This window comes from Ictidomys tridecemlineatus, chromosome 4, assembly GCF_052094955.1.
Source record: "Ictidomys tridecemlineatus isolate mIctTri1 chromosome 4, mIctTri1.hap1, whole genome shotgun sequence".
In the NCBI taxonomy this organism is placed as follows: Eukaryota; Metazoa; Chordata; class Mammalia; order Rodentia; family Sciuridae; genus Ictidomys; species Ictidomys tridecemlineatus.
This window is the reverse complement of record NC_135480.1, coordinates 99,816,867-99,840,955: the sequence shown is the minus strand read 5'-3', so window position 1 is coordinate 99,840,955 and position 24,089 is coordinate 99,816,867. Positions and strand designations below refer to the sequence as shown.

At 45.4% G+C, this 24,089-nt stretch overlaps 1 long non-coding RNA gene across 1 annotated transcript in view; it reads left to right on the top strand.

Annotated features, from left to right (window-relative positions):
- Positions 1 to 24,089, top strand: part of LOC120889707 (uncharacterized) — a 49,829-nt gene that overhangs the window by 3,375 nt on the left and 22,365 nt on the right. The gene's annotated exons all lie outside the window — the stretch shown is intronic.

Below are 24,089 nucleotides of genomic sequence, written 5' to 3'. Positions count from 1 at the left end.
ACACAGAAAGAAAAACTCTGCCTGTTCTCACTCATAAGTTTGAAAAGTTATTTCACAGAAGTAGAGAGTAGAATGAGAGTCACAGGGAATTTCAGAGGGTAAGCAGGAGGGGAGATAAAAGATGGTCAGATAACAGCTACCAAAATATAGTTACCTTGGAAGAAGAAGATCTAATGTTCTACTGGACAGTAGGGTGACTGTAGTTCATATCAATTTATTATACATTTTATAGAGAACTAAAAGAATTCCAAGTTTCCTAATGCAAAGAAATGATAAACATTTAAGGAAATGGAAATGCTAATTACCCTGATTTGCTCATTACATATTGTATACATGTATGGAATAAATATACACTGTACCCCATAACAATATATATGATTATTATATGTCAATTAAGAAGAAGAACAAGAGGGGGTTTGCTTAGCTGCAGAAACTGCTGTGGTTTAACATTTGTCCTCTCCAAAATTCATGTTGGCATTTAACTCCCATTGTGATGCTATTAGGAGTCAGGACCTTTAGGCGTATTTGGGTCCTAGGGTTCCTCCCTGATGATTGAATCATACTGTCATAGTAGGAGTGGGTTTGCTTCCTCTTGCTTTCTCTTTTTGCCCTCCCACCATTGACATACCTTCTGACATGGTATGAAGTGACAAGAAGGCCGTCACCAGATGCTGACACTTTGATATTGTCTCCCCAGCCTTCAAAACTGGGAGCCAATGAAATTCTGTTGAGCCTGCAGGATTCTGTTATAGTTGCACAAATGGACTTAGACAGATGCATGAAGTCAAAGCACTGGAATGGGTTTTGTGAATCTTTCAGTCCAACCCCTGTCTGATGCTTTACCTCTACAACATTCTATGCCAAATACAGTCAGGGTTTGAATTTCTCTGGCCATAGACTGCACAACACCATCCTGGTGCCTTTTCCCAATAATTTTAGTCAGTGATGAGTACTTCTCCCTCCTCTCCTGCCAACATTAACACCAAGCCTGAACAAGACTTCACACCCAGTGGTTCTGGCTCTGTCCCCTGGGACAGCTCAGAGGCAGCCTTATTCTTCTCCCACATGACTGACTTTCTGCATTGGAAGATTGGATGTTACCACACTGAGGCTTCCCTTCTCCAGGAAACACCTTAGGTCTTTATCCATTACTCTTATGACATGGTCTCAAGTCCCTCCACCATATGCAAGATCAGCTACATAATTTGTTCAAAATTAATAAGCAGATCCTTTTGTTCAATAAGTATTAGTAATTTCAAGATGGCAGCAACAGCTGGACTCTTGTGACAGATTACCCAGATTGCATGCCCACGAAGCTGCACTTGCCCTCGTGGGAACTCTTTTGTCCAGGTTTCAGTCAGTAGTGTCCTTCTAAGCTAATGTTCTGGGTTAGTCTGTTCAGGGAAGAATCAGAGAGGCTGACAATATTTTTCTGGTTATATCCTCCTTTAGTGTTATTGAAGCCATCGATGATCAGTTTAGTTTTACAGGATGGCAGTATCATACAGGTAAGTCACACTCAGCCTAAGGTCCATGCTAAACCTCTAGGCTGGATTCCTACCTGTAGCAGCTAAGTCATTTGGGGCAATCTTGGGCAGTTTCAAGACTCCAGAGTGATGAATCTTGCTTTGCCATGGAGATCATCCCAATGCCTAAAACCCAGTATTGTCTTTTAGCCAATTCACTATTCAATCCATTGCCAAGGACGTATTGACAGCCTATTATGTGTTGAGCACAGTGATAGAAGCTACACTGCAGTATTGAACCTGAATCTGGCCTTAAGAAGCTTATGGTTAAAATAGAAAAGATATTTAAAGAACAATTAGATGAAAACATTCAAATTTCTGTAACAGAGGTGAACTATAGGAGTGGAAAGTTGGGAAATTACTCTGAGGTTGTTGTGGAAGGTTTCAAAGGTTTATGTGAGAGGGCGAGTGGAAGTTTGTCACATGGAGAAGGGAGGCGGGCAGACCAGTTCCTGGGTTTCATGTTCTTGGGTGCAACCCTGCTCCTCTCCCTGGGGAGGCAAAAATTCATTCCTCCTGGCTCCCTCCTGATGAACTCCCACCTCATTTCTCTTGCCCATTCTTCCATGTCAACATTTCGCCCAGGCCCTTGGCCCTTATGACTTCCCACAGATTTCCACAGCCTTTCCCGTCTCTGAGGCCTCTCAGGCAGGCCCCACTGCCTTGATGAGAAGACACTGCTGAAGTTTTTGCTGCAGTTTTAATTTCTTGACATCATCTGGGTGCGTTGGGAAAAATGAGATCTAATAATGAATGATTACAACTCTCAAGTTAAGTCTAGTTGGTTGACTAATCAATTTGGTTAAGTGAAAATCCATAGCAAATGAGTCGACCGCAGTATGACATTTCTCCATCCAATTTAAATTAAAATCACCAACCATAATAATTTCACAATTACTCAGGGAGGGCACACTGGAGACTTGACCCCCGGAGCAGAGAAATTGCAAATGCCGCAAAGAATGGGCTGAGAGTGGGGTGATGAGGGAGTCACTTAAGATGAACTCTGCCTGAACTGCTTAGCTTCGTCAGCTCCCGGGGGTAGCGGGTCTTAAAGGCGTGCTGAGCTGCAGTTTCATGTTCTTGGGTGCAACACCCCCCCCCCCCCCCCCCCCCGCCTCCTCTCCCTGGGGGGCGGGGCAAAAATTCATTCTTCCTGGCTAGAAAGCCTGCAGAGGCTCTTTCTTCCACTAGGAGATCAGGGTCTCATTTCTCCAGATGACAGGGTGGGGAATGAGGTGAATAGTATACTTTCCATTTTAAATTCTCTTAAATGGAGAAGTTCCTGGACAGTGGATACTGGTGTCTATTTATCTTTAGTTATGAGTTAAGTGCATGGAACAGCTAATTAATAAGTTCTTGATAATGAGGGCCGTGATGATAGAGCAAAGAAAAAGACTGCATTTGATCTAATGTGACAAATGTTCATTTGCTAAACATTCTCTTCATGTCAAGCATGATATTAAGCACCAGGGAGAGGTGAATTAAATGTATAGCCTTTCCATCATGGAGCTCAGAGTCTCTTGTGGCTGATGGTTAAACATTTAATATTAATACAAAGTAGAATGTTACTAATGTTTATTAAGTAACTTAAAAAGATAAGAATGATTTTGATGGGGGGGGTTCATGTAGAAATTTTGTGTGTCAGTTACCTGATCTGTTAAAGGCATTTAATAATGGTACTACCTCAAAAAGTTGTCATGAATTGAATGATATGATTGATGAGGCTCGTTGTCTCTCAGTCACTTTTCTCTCTGTATCTCTTACAGTATTAGAACTCCCAAATGCTAATTGACCAGATGGCTGCTGGGAATCAGAACTACATTTCCCAGGCTCCCTTTTGCCAATGAAGCCATGGGAATAAGTTCAGGCCAATGGAATACAAATAGAAGTATGTGCACCTCCCAGGAAATGCCCTACAGAGAGGGCTCATGCTCTTTTCTTCTTCCATCCTGATGGCAGCAAGTCTATCATTGTGACTAGAGCTGGAACCATCGCCTTGTAACATAAAACAACTTTAGAAATGGAGGGCAGGTAGGCAGAGCAAAAAGAGAGAAGGCACCTGGGTTCTGATGGCTTAACCTCTGGAGTTATCTTGCTTAAACCACTGTTATTTGGGGTTTGCTGTCACTCCAAGCCAAGCCCAATTCTAATTAGTTCAAAAGAGTTGTTGCATTTAGCATCCAGAACAGTTCTTAACACAAAATAAAGGCTGGAGAAATGGTGGCTAATAATAGTTTAAGTTCTTACTCTAAAGGAGGTAGAAGACAAAGACCCTGCCCACTGAGCAGCAAAATGCTTGCCTTATTCCTCCATGGGAGCTCATGGTTGGGTAGCCCAGCATGTTGTACTGTGGTCAGCTAATTCTTTAGCCTCACCTCTTCTCCCTGTCTGCTCTTCTCATACTCTCTGCTTACTGCCCTATCATCCCCCGTCCTCCCCATACCAGACCTAAATCCTACTGTCACCAGCTTAGCCATTACTTATTGAGAGAAGAAGCAATGGCAGCCCAGGAGAAGTATGAGCAGGGAGTTGCGTCTGGTGGATCAATTTGTAATTTTTCTTGTGGCAGCAAGAGGAGCGTGAGTGATGTGTGCACTAAATCCCCCAGCAACGGCAGCAGCATAGCAGCGTGTCCTGGCTTGAATTATTTATCTATGGGTCCCTTGGCCAAGTGGGTCTGGGTCCCTTGGAGGAGGGTAAATAGTTGGTGCATGTTAGTGCTCCCTAGCTAAGGCTGTCCTTAGGATGGGGGGAAGTAGCAGGCTGGAGACATTTTCCCTGGTGGTCCTCTCAACCATTGAACCCCTTGCTATAGGACATGTCTCTAGGAAGGTAGGGGACTTCCCATTTCTGGACAGATGAGAGTGAGAGTCATCCTTTTCATCACTGGAAGGCAAATTAGAAATATATTGAAATGATTGACTCAAAAATAATGAGTAGGTCTTTGCCTGTTCATTGGGCTTGTTAAGTATGCATTCTGTATTGGGGAGAGGGAGAAGGGAATATGGGGGCTCTCCTGGTTGGGAAAGGATCATGGTTTACAGAGATGTAAGTTATAGATATTATTAGTTCTCAGAATTTCCAATCTCTTTCTTTCCTGTTCACATGAAAGAGTCAGGAAGAGAAGACTAGTTCTAGCCAATAGAGTATAACAGAAATGGCATATGAGCAATAAAGAGGTGGTGTGTATTTCTCAACTTCCCCCCACCCTCCTGGCAGAGAATTCTAAAATAGTGATAATAGTTATAGTATGGTAGAATTGAAATTATCCTGGATCCCTAAACGAATATGTGGAGCACAACTCTATACCCAATAGTGCTGGACATACAGATTAGTGAGAAATAAATTTGCTGTCTATAAAGTGACTGATATTTTGCAATTTAACTACAGCACAATCTAATCTATCCTAATGAGTGATGACAAAATAAAAAGGAGCATGCAGGATCCTTTTGCTTCAGGAGACAGCCAAGTTTAGCAAATCAGAAACTGGAAGTCTGGTCAGGCTACTGGATCCTTATATTGGTGGCCTAAGCAGAGCAAAAGCAGATGCATATACAGCTGGAGATAAGTGAACCTAGGAGTGATAGCAGGAGGAGCAGTGTTAATTGGTGAAATCTGAAAATGCTCCCAACCAGTGAGCCCCTTGCTATAGGACATTCCGCTGTGACATAGATCATAGCACAGCAGGTTATGTTTAAGGTCTCAAGGTCAGAGTAACAATCCCAGGACCCTCCATAGACCTTGTTGTGGACAGAATTCTATCCCTTCAAAATTTGCATATTGAAGTCCTAACCACAAACCTCAGAAAATGACCTAGTGAGATAGGGTATTTATAGAAGTAGTCAGGTTAAAATGAAGTCACTACTGTGGGCCCTAATCCAGTGTGACTAGTGTTATGGACTGAATTGTGTTCCTCTAAAATCTATACATTGAAGCCCAAACCCCAATGTATTTGGATATAGGGCCTTTGGGGACCTAATAAAGATTAAATGAGGTCATGAGGTGGGGTCCTAATGCAATAGGACTGGTGTCCTTATAAAAAGAGAAAAAGACATCAGAGATCTACTTCTCTCCATGTGCATATAGAGGAAAGCCTATGTGAGGGCAAAACAGAAGGTGCCACCTACAAGCCAAGAAGAGAAGCCTCACCAGAAACCAACCCTGATAGTGCCTTGACCTTGGAATTCCCGTCTACAGAACTGTGAGACATTCATTTTGTTGTTTATGCCTTAAACCCAGTCTGTGGTATTTTTATAGCAGCCTGAACCCAACTAAGCTAGGCTTTGACCTTGGACTTGTCTTCTAATATTCTCTACTCTACTCTGAAGCACCTAAGTTTCCTGAGTGAGGTTAGGAAAGTCCTGGGGGGAGCTTTCTATACAGAATCGGATTTTTTTTTTGAGGTGCAGACGAAAGAGAAGAGAGGGGAATCTTGAAGATATTAACAACTCCTCACGCATCTGACAAAATGCTTTTCTCTACATTATTACACTGGATTCCAATTATGATCTTGTAAGAGAGGAATAATCACCCTAGGCTTATGGATTTTATTCATTTACTTAGCAACTTGTTTTGAGTATCTTCTATGTGTTGGGGGGTGGTGCTAAGGGTTGGGGTACACAGTGGAGTAGGCTGTGGTGCCTGTTCTGTGATGAAAAGGTGCTAGCTCAATCAGACAAGGGCAGACAGCCTTCATTTCCAGCTGTTTAGCTCTGTGCCTGGGTTCTTGGTAGAGAAGGAGCAAAGCAGAAACAGGCTGTAGTGAGTGCTGACAGACCCTTGCATGCCTACAAAAGCTGTTTGTTTATTGTCTCCAGGAATCTGGGAACCAGCATGGCACCCAGGCAGCACATCGGTTGTTGGCTGCCTGCATCCCAGTCAGTCCTCAGCTCCTGCTTTGCTGGTAGACCTTTCCTTTGTCCAGTTCTCCTGCACCCCAGCACTTCAGGGAAAGTTGGCTTCCTTCAGACCTAGAGGGCAAATCTTACAGCAATATAACCAAGCCCACTAGGTCTATTCTACTTGTAATTCTAACCCATGAGACTAACCCAGGGAGACTGCAGGGGAGTCTTAAAAGTCTAGAAGCTTCCTAGTAAATACACTCCTAATTTGGTGTGTTCCCTTGGCAGGTTATATAACCTTTTTTGAGTCTTAGTCTTCTGTACATAAAGGTAGAATTAAGCTCCACTTCAGATCTAATGCTTCACATTTTACTCTGGGCTAGACACCATGGGAGATGCAAAGAAAGATGAAAAAAAGCTCACTGGAATCAGAGAAAGCCATCTAGGACAAGAGAAAGGATATGAAAATATCCTCATGGTAGTCTCCAGATCAGGGTCTCCAACTGGTCAACTCCAAATCCCTCTTCTCCATCAGAAGGAAAGTGTGTACAAGAAAGCCAACTGAGAAAGGAAGCATGCCTGCCTGCTGAGGTGAGTGCCTGAGTTGCATGAATTCCCAGGGGTTAGGGCATGTCCCCTGCCCCTAATAATTTTTCCTAAATAGTATCATCCAGCTCTTGGTTTGCTCAGATCCTTTGCACCTGTTACCTTTCTTTGGCAGAATTGGATCTTCATATAGGGCTGGGGGTAGGGTAATATATCTTGCTGGTGTTTGCTGAAGGAAAGGGGAGACGAGTGTCCACGATTAGCATGCAGTTTGCTAGCCAGCCTCAGAGCCACCTTGTGATGTTTACTTTTATGAACTTCACTAGGTTAAGGCATGATATTTGGTTAAGTCTAAGAGGTTGTTTCTGGGAACATATAAGCATTTGAATTGGTGGACTTAGGAAGTAACATCTCCCTTCTAGTGCAATCATCCAATCTCTTGAGGGTTGAATTAGAACAAAAAGAAAGAGGAATTGCATATTTAGTGTCAACTGGGACATCCATGTTTTTCTGCCTTGAACATTGGCAATCCTGGTTCTTGGATCTTGGCACTAAAACTAGGACATTTACCACCGGGAACCACTGGTTTCAGGCCTTTGGGCTTGGACTGGAACTACACCACTGCATCCCTGGTCTTGCATCTCATAAATGGTAGATCATGGGACTTCTCAGCCTCCATAATCGTAGAAGCTAATCCCTCTTGATAAACCTCTTTCTCTCTATTTCCCAAATATCCTATTGATTCTGTTTTTCTGGAGAAACTTGACTAATACATCCCTGAATCAGAATTGTCAGGCTCCCTGTAAAAACATGTTCTGACTTCCACCCGAAACCTACCAACCTGCTAGGCCTGGCTCTGTGCCCCATGCTTCACCATCTCTGATCATCCTCATAACAAATCTGGAAGCCAAAGTACTGGTAATGACTGTGTTCTGTGGAGGGAAAAATAGAGTTTTAGCAAGGTTAGATGTCTTGACCACAGTCCTGCTGCTGATAAGAGATGGAACTGGAACTGAAACAGGGGTTTGTCTGACTCCTCTCCCGTTCCCAGCCTGGCAGGAGTGAGGCTGGCATCACTGGGGCTGACGTACTTCTGTAGCTTGCTCTCCTTCCTTAAACCCAGCTTCAGCAGCCCCAGGGCCTTTACACCTCCATACTATTCTCGCTTCTGCTGGGGGTTCTTTGCTCTGGCAAAGAGTTCCTTCTTTCACCAGCTGCCTCTTTCTGTGCAACTTATCTCGATATACTTCCAGGGCCAGCTCCACAGCTACTTTTGCTTTTAAGGGCTCCTGTGACCTGCTCCTCTCCTGCTTTCCACCAAGCAAAACCAAACCATTTTTTTTCTATTACACTTATTGGTTTTGGCATTCATTATATTTTCACTCAATATTCATCAACTATAATTGAGTTTTTATTATGTTCAGGTATCATCAAATCCTAGATATAACAAGAATGAACCTAAATAGACTTGGTGACAGTACTCACAGAGTCATGGTCAAGTGCATTTCTCATACTGAATCTCAACTCTCATACTCTATAGATACAGGTATGCACCACATAGTGACATTTTAGTTAACTATTAATTGTATGTAAGTTCTGTGGAGGGAAAAATAGAGTTTCAGCAAGGTTAGATGTCTTGACCACAGTCCTGTATAAGATTATATTGCCTAGTGACTTTAGAGCTATCTTAGTTTGTCTAAGTACACTCTATCATGTACACAATGATGAAATCATCTAAGGATGAACTTCTCAGAAAACATCCCTGTTATTAAGCAATGCATGACTATATATGTATATACAAATATATATACATATGATATATATGTATATAATATCTATGCAATATCTCTCTATATATCAACATCTATATCACTTTATCAATGCTGTGCAATTAGTGATAACAGAATTTCATAATGCCCAGAACAATGTCTCCATGCAGTAGGTGCTATATGAAATAAATATATTAACAAAATGAAAAAAATACTGTTGTGAAGGGCAAGGTAGGCACAAGTTACATTTCCAGGAGGTCAGACAGCCTGCTTTCTGCTACTGCATCTTGGAAGAGGTTAAATTGTCTTATAAATGGTGTTCCAGCCTGGGGCTCTGGAGAGGGCGGCTGACATGCCCGGGGCCTGAAGCCAGGGCCCAGCCCAAGCCCATGTTGGGAGGATACATTATGAATGCAAGATGTAGGAAATAGAAATTATTAAACTCACAGATAGGGACAGAAATGCTTTTGTGTGGCTGCAGAGTTGGGAAATTATGCTAAAGCAATGCATTGCAAATCAGCCTGTGCTCGGCAGAGAGGGGCTTTTATTCTCCAGGTCCCGAAGTTCCTTCAGCAGCTTTTGTGTGCAGCGGCAGAGGCCCTTCTGGGAGGAGAGAGAAGCTGGTAATTTTGTGGCTGATTGGCAGACTGTCCAGAGCCAATAAAGATATTTGTTTTCTTGCCCAAGTGCTCACAAACCCAAATCTCAGCTCCTCAATTTTATCTCTCTTTCTCTCTTTGTGATTTTCCCCCTTCTTTTCCATTATGAAGAGAAATGAAACCTGGGCTATCTTTCTCCATTAACGTAGTGTGGACTCAATGTGGATGGCAGTCCCCATCCTGGGGACCCATGAGAACTGAGGACATTTGCCCAGTGTAGCTGGCATTTTCTCCAGGCATCCAGTTTGCTTTGGCACAATCTACATAGATGAACTCTGCCACTTTGATGTCCTGGGAGAGCGTGACGTTTACATACCTATGAATTTACCCAAACATCCCTGTGATATTTGGTATTATTTGTCCCATTTTAAGAACGAGGACTGATGACCTGTCCAAGGTCCCAGAGTTAGTAGATCATGGCACTGGGATCTGAAGCTGATCTGATCTAATGCTGAAGTCTGTTTTCTTGGATTTTTTGGGTACCCCTGGTTGTGTCTTGCCCTAAACATATTCATGGCATCTGTGTGCATGGAAATATCCTCATGATAGTCTCCAGATCAGGGTCTCCAACTGGTCAACTCCAAATCATAGGAGTATCTTGAGGATTTGACAGAAGTATACAGTTTAGAGATTGAAGGGGCCTTTGAGACTGTAATTTATTCCCTTTTCCACCTGGACTCATTTTATAGATAATGAAACTCAGGCCAGAAAAATTTAGAACCTGGCCCCAGGTCACAGCCAACTCTCTAATGGCAGACCCAGGATTCTCCCAGTCCAGTGTCCTGTCCATTTCATCTGCAGTATCAATTAGGACTTGGTTTGAGTAACATACACCCCCCAAAATCATGATTTAACAAAACAAGACTACTCTCTGATGAAAAAATATATCAGAAACAAGAAAATCAGATGGGAAATAAGTCAAAATCAATATGAAAGACCACTCTGACATAAAAATAAATGAAGTATGGCAACTTCATAGTGTTAGGGACCAAGATTCATTGTGATGTCATTTTTGCCATGGGAGGCGTCTTTCCCAAGTTCCCCTTGTGGTCCGAGATGGTACCTGGAGCTCTGCCCATTGCATCCAGCAGCTGGAAGGAGGAGGTCCTTCTGTTTAAGAACACTTTTGGGAGGTGTGTATACTACTTATGGCTTACTGGCTAGAGCTTAGTCTATGATCACATTAGTTGAATGGGAGGCTGGAAAATGTCATCTTTTATGTAGTTAAAGATCAAGATTCTGTTCTTTTACCAAGAAACAGGAGAAAGGAACTATTGGGATGCAACCAGCAGTCTTTACCGTAACTCATTCATCTCTAGCCTGGTCGCCAGCCCATAACTCCAAGACTGCGCTTTAGGAGTTCCCAGCCCAGACAATGGCTGAAGCAGCCAGTCTTTACTAGTACACAATTAGGTTTTCATGTGTATGTTTTTCTTCAGACAAAGGCAGGGAACTTCAGCTCTGGAAGAGTTTGCATTGTGAGACTTTTAAAATAAAATCCCACTATCATGATATATTTTGGTCTACTTCAAAGACATTGATGATGTAACCTTGGTGACTCCCTGATTTTGTAGCACATGAGGATAGAGGTTTAATAAAGACAAACGTGATGGATACATGTGTGCCAACGTGTGTGTGTGTGTGTGTGTGTGTGTGTGTGTGTTTATTTAATTTTTTTTGAGAGAAGAGAAATCTCCACTCCCAGTGTCCTGCTACTTTCCCAATCCCAAGCCGAAAACGCATGAAGCAGTGATTTTTGCTCAAGTCAATTCTTCAAGTAATACGTGGTCAGGGCTGCTTCTTTGAATGCCTAGAGGCAATTGGAGGCTTGGGATGAGAGAAACAAAATATGAGAGCTGGAGAAGCAGCTTCGAGATGGTTGTATCCAGTCTCCTGTTTTTATAGATGAAAAAGCTGAGGCCCAGAGATGTTATGGGTTTTCTCAGAATGTACAGAACCAGGTTGCTACCTTCCTGACCCCTAGGCTAAGGCCATTTTGCCCCTCTCAAATGATAAATCATAAGGTCCTCTATTCGTTTCATGTGTGTGACTATTGTTTCCCCAACTAAAGACTCTGAACTCCTATTATGTTCAAAGCACTATGCAAGGCTTTGGTGTAAGGAAGATAAAAAGATGAATAAGACACAGTTCCCCTCTTAGAGAATTTACGATCTAGAGAGGAAAGCAGATACATCATCAGCTAGCTAAAAGGCAAGGCAGAAGGCACTGAGGGTGACAGAGACGTGTAAGTGGCAATCATCGCGGAAAGATTGATGGATTTGGCTGGGGTGGGGGATTGTGGAAGACCCCATGGGAGAAGTCTTTGAAGAGAGAGATTGAAGGGAAAAAGTAATCTAGATTAGAAGAAAGCACAAGACAGGGCCTTGAGAGTCACGCTGCTACTTAACACCTCCCCGCCCTGGGCTCTATTACTGTTATTTCAGAGGGCTCTGTAGAAGGACCCCAAGAAGCAAAGCCTAGAAGGGTCTGTTGTGGCTCCAGGAAGGACCTCTAGTCCCCCTCCTTGTCAAGTGCTCTTGGTGATGGCTGAGATAGGCAAAGTTAATGCTGGGGTCTTTACTAAGATCACTTGAGCCAGAATCTCTGTGGGTAGTGTTCAGCTCCCTGCCTTTAGGTACATTTCCCTGAGTGAATCTGATGTCCCCTGGGGCACTAAAGTTGAGGAAGACACGAGTGAGCCTTGACATAGATGAAGAGGAGGATGCCTGCCTGGACTTGTTGGCCCAACTCCACAGCGGAAGGGGAGGGTGGGAGTGGGGGGCGGCCAGGTAGGACCACTGAGTCACTGGATGTCAGGTGGAGGAGGACTAACTCCCTACTTTCAGATGAACAGACAAGACTCAGAGAAAGGGGAAGCTTTGTCTAGGCCCTGCAACTTCTCATTGCATCACTGTCATTCAGAGCTCTGCACCTCCCAGCTCAGTGCAAAGCCACCTTTGTCTCAGCATGCCACCCCGCCCTCTGCCACCTGCTCAGACAATGTGGAAGCCTCACAGAGCTGGCAATGAGGAGGAAGGCTCTGTGACTCTGGGTGCCTCTTTTCATTTGTGTGCGGGGCAGGTCCGGCTGTTCCCAAGGGTGTTCATTAGGAAGTTGCCAGGTTCTCATTTTTGCTTGCTTTTCTTCTTGCTCCTGGGGCTGATGTGCGGGGCTGGGAATGCAGAAAAGAAATGGCCCATTATGGTGGGGATGGTGGGGATGGTGGGGATGGTGGGGTGGAGGCTCTCCATGTTTGGGGATAGGGAGGGGACAAGAAGCGCAATGTTCAACAACTAATTGTGGGGGGGATGTGGGAGGGACCCGAGGATCACTCCACTAGGAGCTGGCTGGATGTGGTGAGGATGCCCCAGGGAAGTAGGGACAGCCAGCAGCAGGCCGAGACCCTGATCTGCAGTTTGTGTCTGGGCGTGGTGAAAGACATTTCTTTTGTCGCTTTACCTCAGGGTCAGTGGAGGCAGACTGTATTTTTCTCTTCTACACTCCCAGCAGTCTCTCCTTTTTGAAAACCCTTTTGTCACTATTAAGTACCTGCAATAACACACCCAGAGCTTGCTTCTCTTCAGACATGGGAGGCTCATGGGGGGCCCAGTTTGTTCCTCTGAATCCTCAGCGCCTCTCACAGAGCCAGCGAGCAGCAGGTGCTCCATAAACACCTGTGGGTGGGGGGTACGGTAGGCTGACCGATGGGAGGGGGCTTGCATCTGATTGTGTCCTTGCTGCTCTGGGGGATCATGAACAAGTCACCTCTGTGTCTTGTGCCTCCCCAATAACAAACAAGAAAAAATCGGCAAGGATTGTCACACACAATATTACTCCATATTTGAAGCAAACCAGAAATTTTGGGCAGTTAACTGAGTTCGAGGGGCCCTGGCTCTAGTTCTTCTGTTCCCTAGCTGCCACCACCGAGATGTGTGCCTCAAGGTCGTGGGGAGCAATCCGCGGAGCAGGTGTAAGGCGCTGTCAGAAGCCTCAGCTTGCTGGACACTTGGTTGGTTTTATCCATAGGAAGGATGGCCCCCATTTATTTAGACTCAACAGAGCAAAAAGTCTATTCAAGAAAGATTTAAGACATCAGTCAGAACTTGTCCGAGGGTTAGCCCAAATAGACATCGGAACTAGAATTAAAGGAAGGAAATGGTAGAAGAGAAAGGAAGTGGGCGTTCCAACTTACTGGGGAGCTGGATCAGAGCTGGTTTAGTGTGGATGAAGGGCCTGGATTAGAGGTCTCAGAAGGACTTGATTGCCAGGGTCAATAGCTGAGTGAGTTTGGGGACAGAGAGATCTGCTCTATGGCTGATTCCCCAGAAGCTCTGGGTAATGGTGTTAGCATGGCTGCAGATTCCTGGAGAACACTGTTGAAAGCCCTTACCTTGGGAGAGACTCCATCCAGCAAGATCCTGGGGCTCTCGGGGGAAGCCTGCCAGGCAGGCAGCTTGCAATGCCACTCCTGCAAAGTCCCCGGGGGCCTCACTAACACAGAGACCGAGGATCCAGGTGCCCCTTCCAGACTCCTCCAGCCTACTCGGCCCCTCTCCCTGACCAATTTGGGGCTCATGCCTCTTGGTTCTTGCGTGGCTTGGGAGGGACCCAGCCCCAATCATCTCAGCTCCAAGAGAGAGAGGGAAGAACATCTGTTAACACAAATGCTTTTCTAATTTCTTTTTAAATCTCACTCAGCATCTGCGTTAAACAAGGCTGATCGGCTTGTACAATATTTAATTTTGGAACCATTTCAAAAGGCGCTTGTGAGAGGGGGGCAATGGGGAGAGCAGCAGCCTCCTAAATCTTTAATAGCGTGCCGGTTAGGAGCTTCCGCCGGGCTCCGTCCTAATCACACAGAGGAGAATAAGCAGAGACAGAATTTCTTAATAACAAATACCTTTGCAGCACCTCATTAAATCACTGCATTTCAGAGACACAGCAGGACACTTGGGTGAATAAATAGTGCAATCTCCTAGTCTGAAGGATTTTCACATCTGAGTTATTTCTCCTGCATATGATCAGTTCCTTCTCTCTCTCTCTCTCTTTTTTTATTTCCACAAATGATTTTAGCTGATGAGTTCAATTAACGAAGACATTAGAGGCAAAGTTGAAAAAGTGCCTCTTTTTCTCTCTCCCTCTTCTGTCTCTTCCTTCCTTGCACCCTATAACCATAGAGCCAAATTTTGTGTGTTTTTGCAGTTTAACAAATAGCACTGCCAAATGAGAGATGAGACAGGGAGGGGTGGGGAGGGCCATGCTGGTTGATGTGGAAACAAAGCACTGCCTGTCTGGGTGTTTATGAGGAAGGTGATAAATGGAGCCTGTGTGGGGGAGGCAGGCAGGGCGGAGTGTGAGGAGCTATGGGACCCAGCCACCTGTGGATGTAGTGCCCTCTCCACTGCCACACCCGTTTCCAGTGAGACCTGCAACAGAACCAGGGAACTGAGGAAAACTGTCAGTTTCCAGATACACTTAAATGTTTACTGAGCACCTGTTGTGTGCCAGGCACTGCACTAGATGTTCAGAGATTATGTTCTCATTATGATCTAAGCCAAAGAGATTCTCCCTGACTCCTCTCTTACTGCAGTTGAATCAATCAACTGATCTACCATATAATGTATCAAGTTTTTAATGAAGAGGCCATAAACTGGCAGTCCATGAACAGAGTCCAACACAAAAACAGTTTTGTTTGTCCTAGTACCATTGATTTCCTTTCCGGTGGCTGAAGTGCTAGAGACCAAACCAAGTGGTAGAGGCAAGCACTCTACTGTAGAACTCCATCCCCAGCCCTTGTTTGTCTGTCTTTAATGAAATCAGTAGCTCCAGTGCCATGGTGTTAACATTGTGATTTACAACCCCTTAGTGGGTCTTGAAATCAGCTTACAAGGGAACTCAAGTTACCCAATGCTTAAAATTTGTTTTTGGGGAAATTATATCTCTAAGTGAGTTCTTAAATTGTGTATCGTCTAAGTCTTTAAATGTATGGGCAATTATTTCCTTTTATTTTAAATTAACATGGCTTGTTTCAGAATAAAAATAAAAGGGAAGAAGTTGGATATGATGGATGGATGGGATAGGAGAGACTAGAAGAGAGAAGAAAGAAAAGAAGAGCAAGGAAGGGGGGTGAAGAGAAGGGGGAGGAGGCTGCGGCCACACTGTGCGTGGTAAGCTGAGGGTCCTTGTGGTTGGGTCTGGCCGTCTGATCTCAAATGCATTCTCCCAGTGGGTCTCAGACTGCAAGCTGGAAAGCCTCTGCACCCATCTGGAATGCCCAGCACTCACACCTGTGCAGATGTGCGGAGCATCTCCAGATGTGCTCATCCTGTTGACAAGGAGCTCAGGCTCCGGCCTGACTGCCAGGCTTAAAGCCTACTTGGCCTCGTGTCTTCTGGGTGACCTTGGTGTTGGCATTTTGTGGCTTCCAGAGATGTAGCCACAAGTGACCAGTGTCCTCAGCGGTCAGTGTGGTCTGGGGACTACAGACCCTGAGTCCTCTGGATCCTGCCTGTTTTTCAAGTTCTGTTTTTTTTTTTTTTTTTTTAGTTCATCAAAGTCCTTCCTAATAAATACTAATAAAGTCTTTATTACGAGCCAGAGTTGGTTCCTGGGCTTGCAACCAAGAACCCAGACACTGCCATTTAGAAATCAGGAGAGTTCATATAATTTGAATTTCCAGTTTATTTTAGGAGAAAATAGAAAATCTACTTTTAGGCCCATGTGTCCTAGTGGAAAGCGTAGAGATGGGTCATCGTGATCACAAATTGGGTGGCTTGTCATGACAACAACAGGGATGTTGAACTTTCACAGTTCTGGAAGTTAGAAGTCCTGAATGTGCTAGGGCCATGCTCTATTTTTATGGCATCTGTAAAGACACCTTTCCCAAGTATGCTTACACTCACAGGTTCTGGGGCTTGTGGGGTGGATATCTCCACTTATCCCACTGTAGGTGGGCTCCATCCTCACACAGCCTCCTGGGCCTGCTGTTCTGTGAGTTTTTGACCTCTTAACAAATGCCTGTCCCCTTCCCAGGCATAGTGGGGGGATTCAGAAATGCAAGACATGGTTTCCACCCTCAATGGCTTTGTCTCCCTGGACCTGGATGTTCAGAGAGGGCTGAGTAATGGGTGTGGACTTCAGAGATGGAGGGTAAATAGAAGGGAGTGGGGACTAACAATGTGAACTGTGGGACAGGCACTGTTCCAAGGGATGGGACACTGTAGTGAGCAAAAGTAGACACAAAGTCTGTGCTAATATGGAGCTTCCATTCCAGTGGGCTGAAGAAACAGCACACAAAATCCCACAAATGCCAGGGTGTGGGAGTGTTGTTGAGAAAAATAAAGCAGAGGATGGGGGTTATGAGTACTGGGGGAGAGTGGGTGTTGCTATTTAAAAGGGTGGCCAGGGAAGGTCCCTTGGAAGAGTTGATATTTGAACCAAGTACTAAAAGAAGAGAGAAAGGGATACACACACATTTTTCTGAGAACAATAATCAAAGCAGAGGAATCAGTGTGTATCAAGGTCCTGAGGTAGCTGCATGCTTACGATAGTCAGGGAATATCAAGGAGGCTAATGTAGCTGAAAAGGTGTTGTCTAATGGGCCAGCTGTAAGAGATGGGGGCTGGGAGGGGGTTATGGTCATGAAAAGGATTTAGTAGGAGTTCTGGACCAAGTACACTACACATTCCTCAACAAGTCTTTAAAGCAAAGGAACATAAGCATAGATGAGAGAAAAAAATTTTTTTCCCTAAATTCCAACTGAGGTTTAGCATTTCCTTTAATTATGAATGCAGTTACCATCCCTAGCATCTAATCTAGGGCAATTTTGGTAGTAACTGTGATTTTGTCACCAATAGAAATCACAGGTATTTTTACATCATATTACAGTTATTACACTTATCTTGAAATACTGTTTTCTCTCAGCACTACTTCAAAATTGTGTAATTAGACCTGCCACTAGTACTTATTATTTAATGTGTTAATAAAAAGCTCATATATTACTATATCTCAAATTAGTTTTTAAAAAATATTTTCATAACTGCACTTCAATAAAATTTATTTCCTATGTAATTCTATGTATTTTATTTTATGTATTCAAAGATATTATTCTGGGAAGAAGTCCAACAGCTTCGCCAGGCTGCCATGGTGCATGCCAGAGTCAAGGACCTTGGCCTTAAGAAGCCTTTGGGATGGAGACCCTGATTTCCCCCTTGGCTCATTGCTGGCTGCCCCTGGCCCCCGGTCCCCCAGGAGTATACTTCATCCACAGGAACCACAGAGTTCTTCTTGGTGTCATATGCTCTTCACTGCCAAGAGCCTTTGCAAATTCTGTCCCTTCAGCTTCGAACACTCTGGCCCTTTCCCAAGTTCTGCTTATTCAGGTTTCACCATAGCTGTCACCTCCTCCAGGAAACCTTTCCTGATCCCCCCATTACAGGATGGAAGTTGTCAGTATGCTCAGGGGGCCCATGGACTCTTCAGCCTTTCCCACTGGCCTAAGAGCTCACTTGGGCAGAGGGCCCCTGGTCCTCACCCAGTGGCTGGGTATAGTGGGTGCTCAGAGCGCTCACAAAATATTTATGGATCATGAGAATGAGAAGTCTCATTGCATCCTGAAACAATCTTGGGATGGAGTTGGGATTAGTGGAATTTTGTAAGTGAAGAAAGAGAAGGCAGCTTAGTGAGAGGAGAGAAGGTGGATGCAGGGCTTGGAGATGCGGGTGGCAGTAAGAACTCCATTTGAAGCAAAGGCTCTGTGGGTAATGGTGGAAGAGGAGGCCGTGGGGAGAGTGACACTGGCTGGGCAGGAGACTGAATCTTGGGAAAACAGTCTGGGAGAACTTGAACTACCACCCACCTTCCTGCCCTTTGGGGAGGTTGGAAGAGAACATTTGGTCACCACATTTTGTGATAATCCAGTCTTGTCTTCTCTGAGCTTCATAGACTGCCTGAGGAGTCCATAGTACATGCTAGAGTCAAGGACCTTGACCTTGAAGGTCCTACTTCACTATCACTTGTATTAAGCTCAAGAATTACTAATGCGTGCAAATTCCCCACCTTGACCTGGGAGGCCCCTTCCTGAGTGACACCTGGTTTGTGATCAGCCTCCCTCTCTTTGCTCATCTGATACCTTCTGCTTATGCTTTGGCTTTGCCCAAAAGGCCTGGGACTCCTTCTAGGTTAGCCTACTGTTTGTAGAAATCCAGTCCATCTTTTGAGACCCCATGCAGGGCTGGGTTTGTAGCTCAGTGGCAGAGTGCTTGCCTAGTATTTGTGAGGCACTAGGTTCAATCCTTAACACCACATAAAAATAAATGAAATAAAGGAATTCTGTCCATTTCCAACTACAAAAATAAAATAAAGAGACCCAATGCAAATGCTGGCTTTTTTTTTTTTTTTTTTTTTGATGACTGCGATGCTGTATGGCTCCATACCAATTATCTAACCTTTCTGGCCTCAGTTTCCTCATCTACCTACACAGAATTGCCATGAAGGTCAATGAGCTGTTAGAGGTAAGGATCGCTTGCACATAGTGTGTACCCCTGCATTGCTTAACCCCTTTCTTGGTTATCCCGAGAGGCTGGCTGGCTGGGGTGATGGGGTCCTGCTCATGCCACTGTTAACATGCACAGGTCTGTAATCACTTTTCTTCTCCTTCGGCTGCTCTGTCCCGGGGCACATGCACTTTCTTGCAATCCTGCTTGCCTTCCTCTTGCTATGTCCCACACGGATCTCCACCATAAATCTTTCAGTACCTTCTTCATAAGCAATGAGGCTGCGGGCCAGGGTCGCATCCACATCAAAGGATTTCTCTGGAAGCTGGAGATGAATCTATGGTCTTCTGAGGCTGCTAGGAGCCCTTTCCATTTGTCTGTGCCTTTAGGGGTGAGGCCTGTGGCTACCTGCCTTTATCTGGGCTGGAGCCCTGGTGGGCAAAGGGTAAATGCCACTGAGAGGGTTCTCTAAACACCAGTCTGAGATGAGGGCTCAGGAAGGAGGCCTGTCAATACAGAGGGACTTGGGATAGGCACTTACCAAACTGGTTTTGACCCTTGACATTCCCTATTATGCATGTTAGATGTTATTAGTTCCTATTTTACAGACTAGGAAACTGAGGTCCAAAGAGATGAAAGGATTTTCTCCAGACAGCCTAGGTTATGAGTGTCATGGCCAGGAATAAAACCTATGTTGGCCGGCCTCCAAAGCCAAGTTCTTCCCTTATGTATACCCCCTTGCCCTACTAAGTAAGAGGGGGAGGAGTGCAGCCCACCCTGTGATAAGGGCCACAGAGGTGCTATAGGGCTGCACATTTTGCAGCCTTCTTAGCAGAGACAGAGCAGGTTTGTGGGAAGGCCACCATTCAGCCCAAGGGTGAAGAGAAGGACCATCTGAACACCCAGCCATGGTGGCCCAGGATAGGGGAAACTGCAGGGTGCCGGGGCACTGACAGGCCATCAGTGCAATGCTAGTTTCTGCTCCCTTAACCCCTGCCCTAGCCGCTCCTGCTGGCTGGTGTGCCCACCAAGCCAGGGGTGTTGCCAGCATGCCCCGGGAGGAGCTCAGGGACATGTAGTCTGACTTGCGATGACTCGTTCTTATAGATAGGCTCGCTCACTGGATCGAGCAGAACGTGGGCTTTGGAGGCTGAACAATGTAGGTTTTATTCCTGGCTGTGCCGCTCACAAGCTGAAACTTGGAGAAAAGACTTCCATCTGTTTGGACCTCAGCTTCCTAGTCTGTAAAATAGGAGCTTATCATGCCTACCGTGCAGACTCTCCATCTCTTCACCTTCCCATCCCATAAAGTGCCCCAGTCTCTGTAGGGACCCCCGTGGGTGCTCTTTCCATAGCCACCATCTGAGATTGGGCCCTGGATTGTCTGGAGCTTGGACTCTGGAGCCAGCCCCTAGCTGCATGTCTTCTGTGGCTGTTCCATGGCTCAGTTCCTCCAGCTGTCATGTGGGGTCCTAACAGCCTCTCCCCCTGTGTCCTCCTGTGTAGACATGGTGTTCCAGCTGCTCTGCACTCTGCCTGCCCCTGGTTTTTGCTCAGCCTGCATTCTGCCTGTAGTGCTCTCCCCAACCACCTTGTCCACCAGCTTCCTTTTGCTTCTCAAAATCTTGGTGCAAACACCCCTCACAAAAATTCTGTCTCCACCCTGATCCTGGTCCTGTGAGCCCCAGAGATCCCTGTAGGCTTTGCATTTCTTTTCCTGGTCTTCCCTTTGAATCTGAATATGTGCCTTTGTTTCAGTAGGGATATAGTACTCATGGGTTCAATGAAACAGTGGTCCTCCTACAACTTAATTTATTTCTTCTAAACAAGTGGCCCTCATGACAGTTCTTTATGATTGAATATCTCTTAATAGTAGAGAAGCCCAATATCCAAACTCCCCCTCAGAGCTGCTCTGAGAAGGCAATATCTTGTTAGCCCGTTGTACAGATGGAGCAAATGAATATTGGAGACATTTCCATATCTTGCTCAAGGTTTACATGACAAACAGGTAAGGGTCCAAGACTTGATTCTATCCCAAATTTTCCTGCTTCCAGACCTCCTCTGCTTCTCCCTTGGCTCAGATGTGGACACAATGAACATCCCAGGTAACTAAAAGCTCTTGCCCTCGACACTTATTGAGAAGCCTGAGGCCCACTGGCCTCTTTTGACTCAGCATGGAGTAGCCCCTTATCTCCAGGGCTGCTGAGTGAATTTGAATGCAAAAATAGTACCCCAGAAAATAGGCGGTGGCCCTGGGGTACCAGCCCTAGGGGGCAGTACAATTTAACGGTTTGCAGACACACAGCCCAGGCTCTCTCTCCTCCTCCCTGTGCCATTTGCCTCATCTGGACTGAATGGCGTAATGTTTGTAAGTCTTACAGCACAGGGCCTGGGGCCCGGGATGCCCGATAACCAGGAGTTAGCATTAACAGTCAACATTTATGGAGGATTTACTTTGGACCAGGCACCCGATGGAGTTATTTCCATGTTTATCTCATTTATTCCTGTCCACAATCCCTTGCCATAAAATTCTTCTTCTTTTTTTTTTTTTTTTTTTTTTTTTACAGATGAGACAAAGGAGGCTTAATATGTCACATAGTTGCCAAATGTCACAGATATTTTCAGTCACGCCACAAGGGGTGAGGCCGTGTTTGCTTATTCATGGACCTCCAGCTTGGTACACCTGGTAGTGTCCCACACTTGGCAGAGTCAATAGACAGAAACTGGTAATATTACTGTGGTGCAGCCACCAAATCAGGGTGGCAGCTCCTACATGCTTCGCCTACCAGTGCGGGTTGGAGGTCTGAGGTCGGGGAAGTGTTGCTAGGAGTGTGATATAGACGACGGTGGAGGCCTGCACTGGGTTGTGGCCCGGCAAGACCATGGAGCTGGGGAAGAGAAGAAATCACCTTTCATCCCTGAGCACCTGGGCTGGAGGCAGAGCCCTGGGCCACTTGTGCCTACGGTGGTCCCCATGACGCCCTGATGGATGGGATCTGACAGAGTGGGCTCGTTCTCTCCCAGTACATGGAATCCAGCCAGCTGGGAACCGAGTCCAGGTGAGCTGCTGGCCTTAGGCAATGACAGACACTTTGTGCAAGCAATGCCTCCTCCCTGGGGCTCTACCTCCCTGGGCAGCCCTCTGAAATAAATGACAGCATGATGCTCAGAGCCACTGAGGCCTACAGAAGCTGTCTGCCCAGAGCGGCCCTAAATGTGGCTTCCAGAGCCAGCCTGCCCCAATGCCACGCTCACATTAGCTCAGGAGGGGTAAGGGGAGGACTGAGAAATGGTGGCTGTTGGTGGTCCAGATACAACACTGCACTGAAGGAGGGCTGTTCTGGGATTGGGTCCATTTCCTCAGCCTTCCCACCATCATGCAATGACACACTTCTTCCTCCATCTTACAGAGGCTAAAGCTGGAAGAAACTCAGGATTTTAGTAGAGCACACTCACCAGTTGCCAAGAGATAACCTTTGTGTGAATTTGAAGTAGTACTTTCTCTGGGTGGACACATTTCATGGGCTTGGACAGGAGAAGATGTCTTTGGGACATGTGAACAGGATACCCTCTCTTAGGGGATGCAATCCTGTGGCGAGAGCAGAGTGTGTGGGACTTCAGTCCTTTCTCTTCCCCTTGACCAGGTGCTCTTACAGTGTGCAACCTCCACAACCACACACAGCCACTCTGTTAAACCAAAGCCCAGAGAGAAGTCCAAATCCTCCACATGGTCTACAAGGGATATGATTGCCCCCAGCTTTGAGTAATCCTCAGTCTCTCCTCCTACCTTTTTTGTGGCCACACTGGGTTCCTTTTGGATTTTCTTGCTGCTTCCAGATCTTTTCATTGGCATCTCTCTCTCCCTGGAACATTCTTTCTATTCTGACTGGGCAAACTGCCACTCATCCTGTTGGTCTCAGTATAAATGCAGCCTTCTCAGTGCAGCCTTCTCTGGCTTCTCAGAGCAGGTCAGAACCCGCTGTAGGGTCTCATGACAAAGGTATCTTTCTATGCAGTTGTCATGAGTTATTTGGGTACTCACCTCGCTCCCTCCATCCATGGACTGTGTAAGCTCTGTGGGTACTGGGCCTCTTGTGTTTACCACTGTGCCTCTAGTGTGTGAAGCAGTGACGGGCATGTGGTAGACACTCAGTAAATATCTGTTGCATAACTGAAAGGCTTTTCTTTGATGGCTTCCTGGTCCTATAGGAAGCTTAGGGCAATTTGGAAATAGGAGGTTTGAAAGAGCCACTTTCCCCATGGTGAAAATTCTCCTGTGGGCACCTTGCATCTGATGTGGCTCTTTTATCCACTCTTTACTCCCCCAAAGGGGCCACAGGTCACGTTCTCAGCTCCAACTTGCACTGTCTCCATCTTTCCCATGATCCCTTGCACTGGCCCACTCAATAGTGTCCTGCAAAATGGGTGCTACCTCAACTTTTATATTTAAGTGGCAATTGATCTTGTTCCCAGCAGATTTATTTTCAGCCCTGGGCTTGTGGACCAGTGTTAATTTACATGCTAAACTCTGCCCTCTGGAGAGCTGCATGTCTTAGGTGATGTCCTGAAACAAGGGACTTATCTCCCTGATCCCTTCTCATCTCCCCTCGGGAATCAATGGGGCTTGCCTATGCCAAATGTAAGGATCAGACCTGGGATTCCAGGTACCTTCCCAGTGACTGAGACCTGTCTGAGGAACACATCCCATTCTTACCCTTTCTTCTAAATTCATCAAAGCTTCATCTTGTATTGTTATTGTTATTATTATTTGTAATTTATTCTTCCAAATAACATTTATTGAGCACATACTTGGTAAGTGCATTATGCTAGCAACTGGAATTAAGGATGGGGTGAGGACTGGGGTGCCAAAGTAAGTTCATCTTTCTTTTCCTCAAAGTTGCAATTCAGAGAAAAGAAAGGGATTTTCTACTACTGATCAACATGCTAAGTGTCAAGTAGGATTTTCAGGGAGACAGGGGATAGTTAATTTACCTAAAGACTTGCTAAACATTTATGGCTACACCATTGTTGTAGCCATCCACACACTAAAGTGTTCAAGCAGGAGTGAAGGACTAATTGACAGGATAAAAATTATATTTATTGATCAGTTACTATGTGCCAGACACCATTCCAAGCATTTTACAACTATTAACTCATGAATCCTCCTACCTCTATGGAGTTGATGCTATTCTAGAGCCTAAAACCATACCCAGAAGGGCGTGATGTTTGCACTATGTCTCTGCAAGTCGATGGG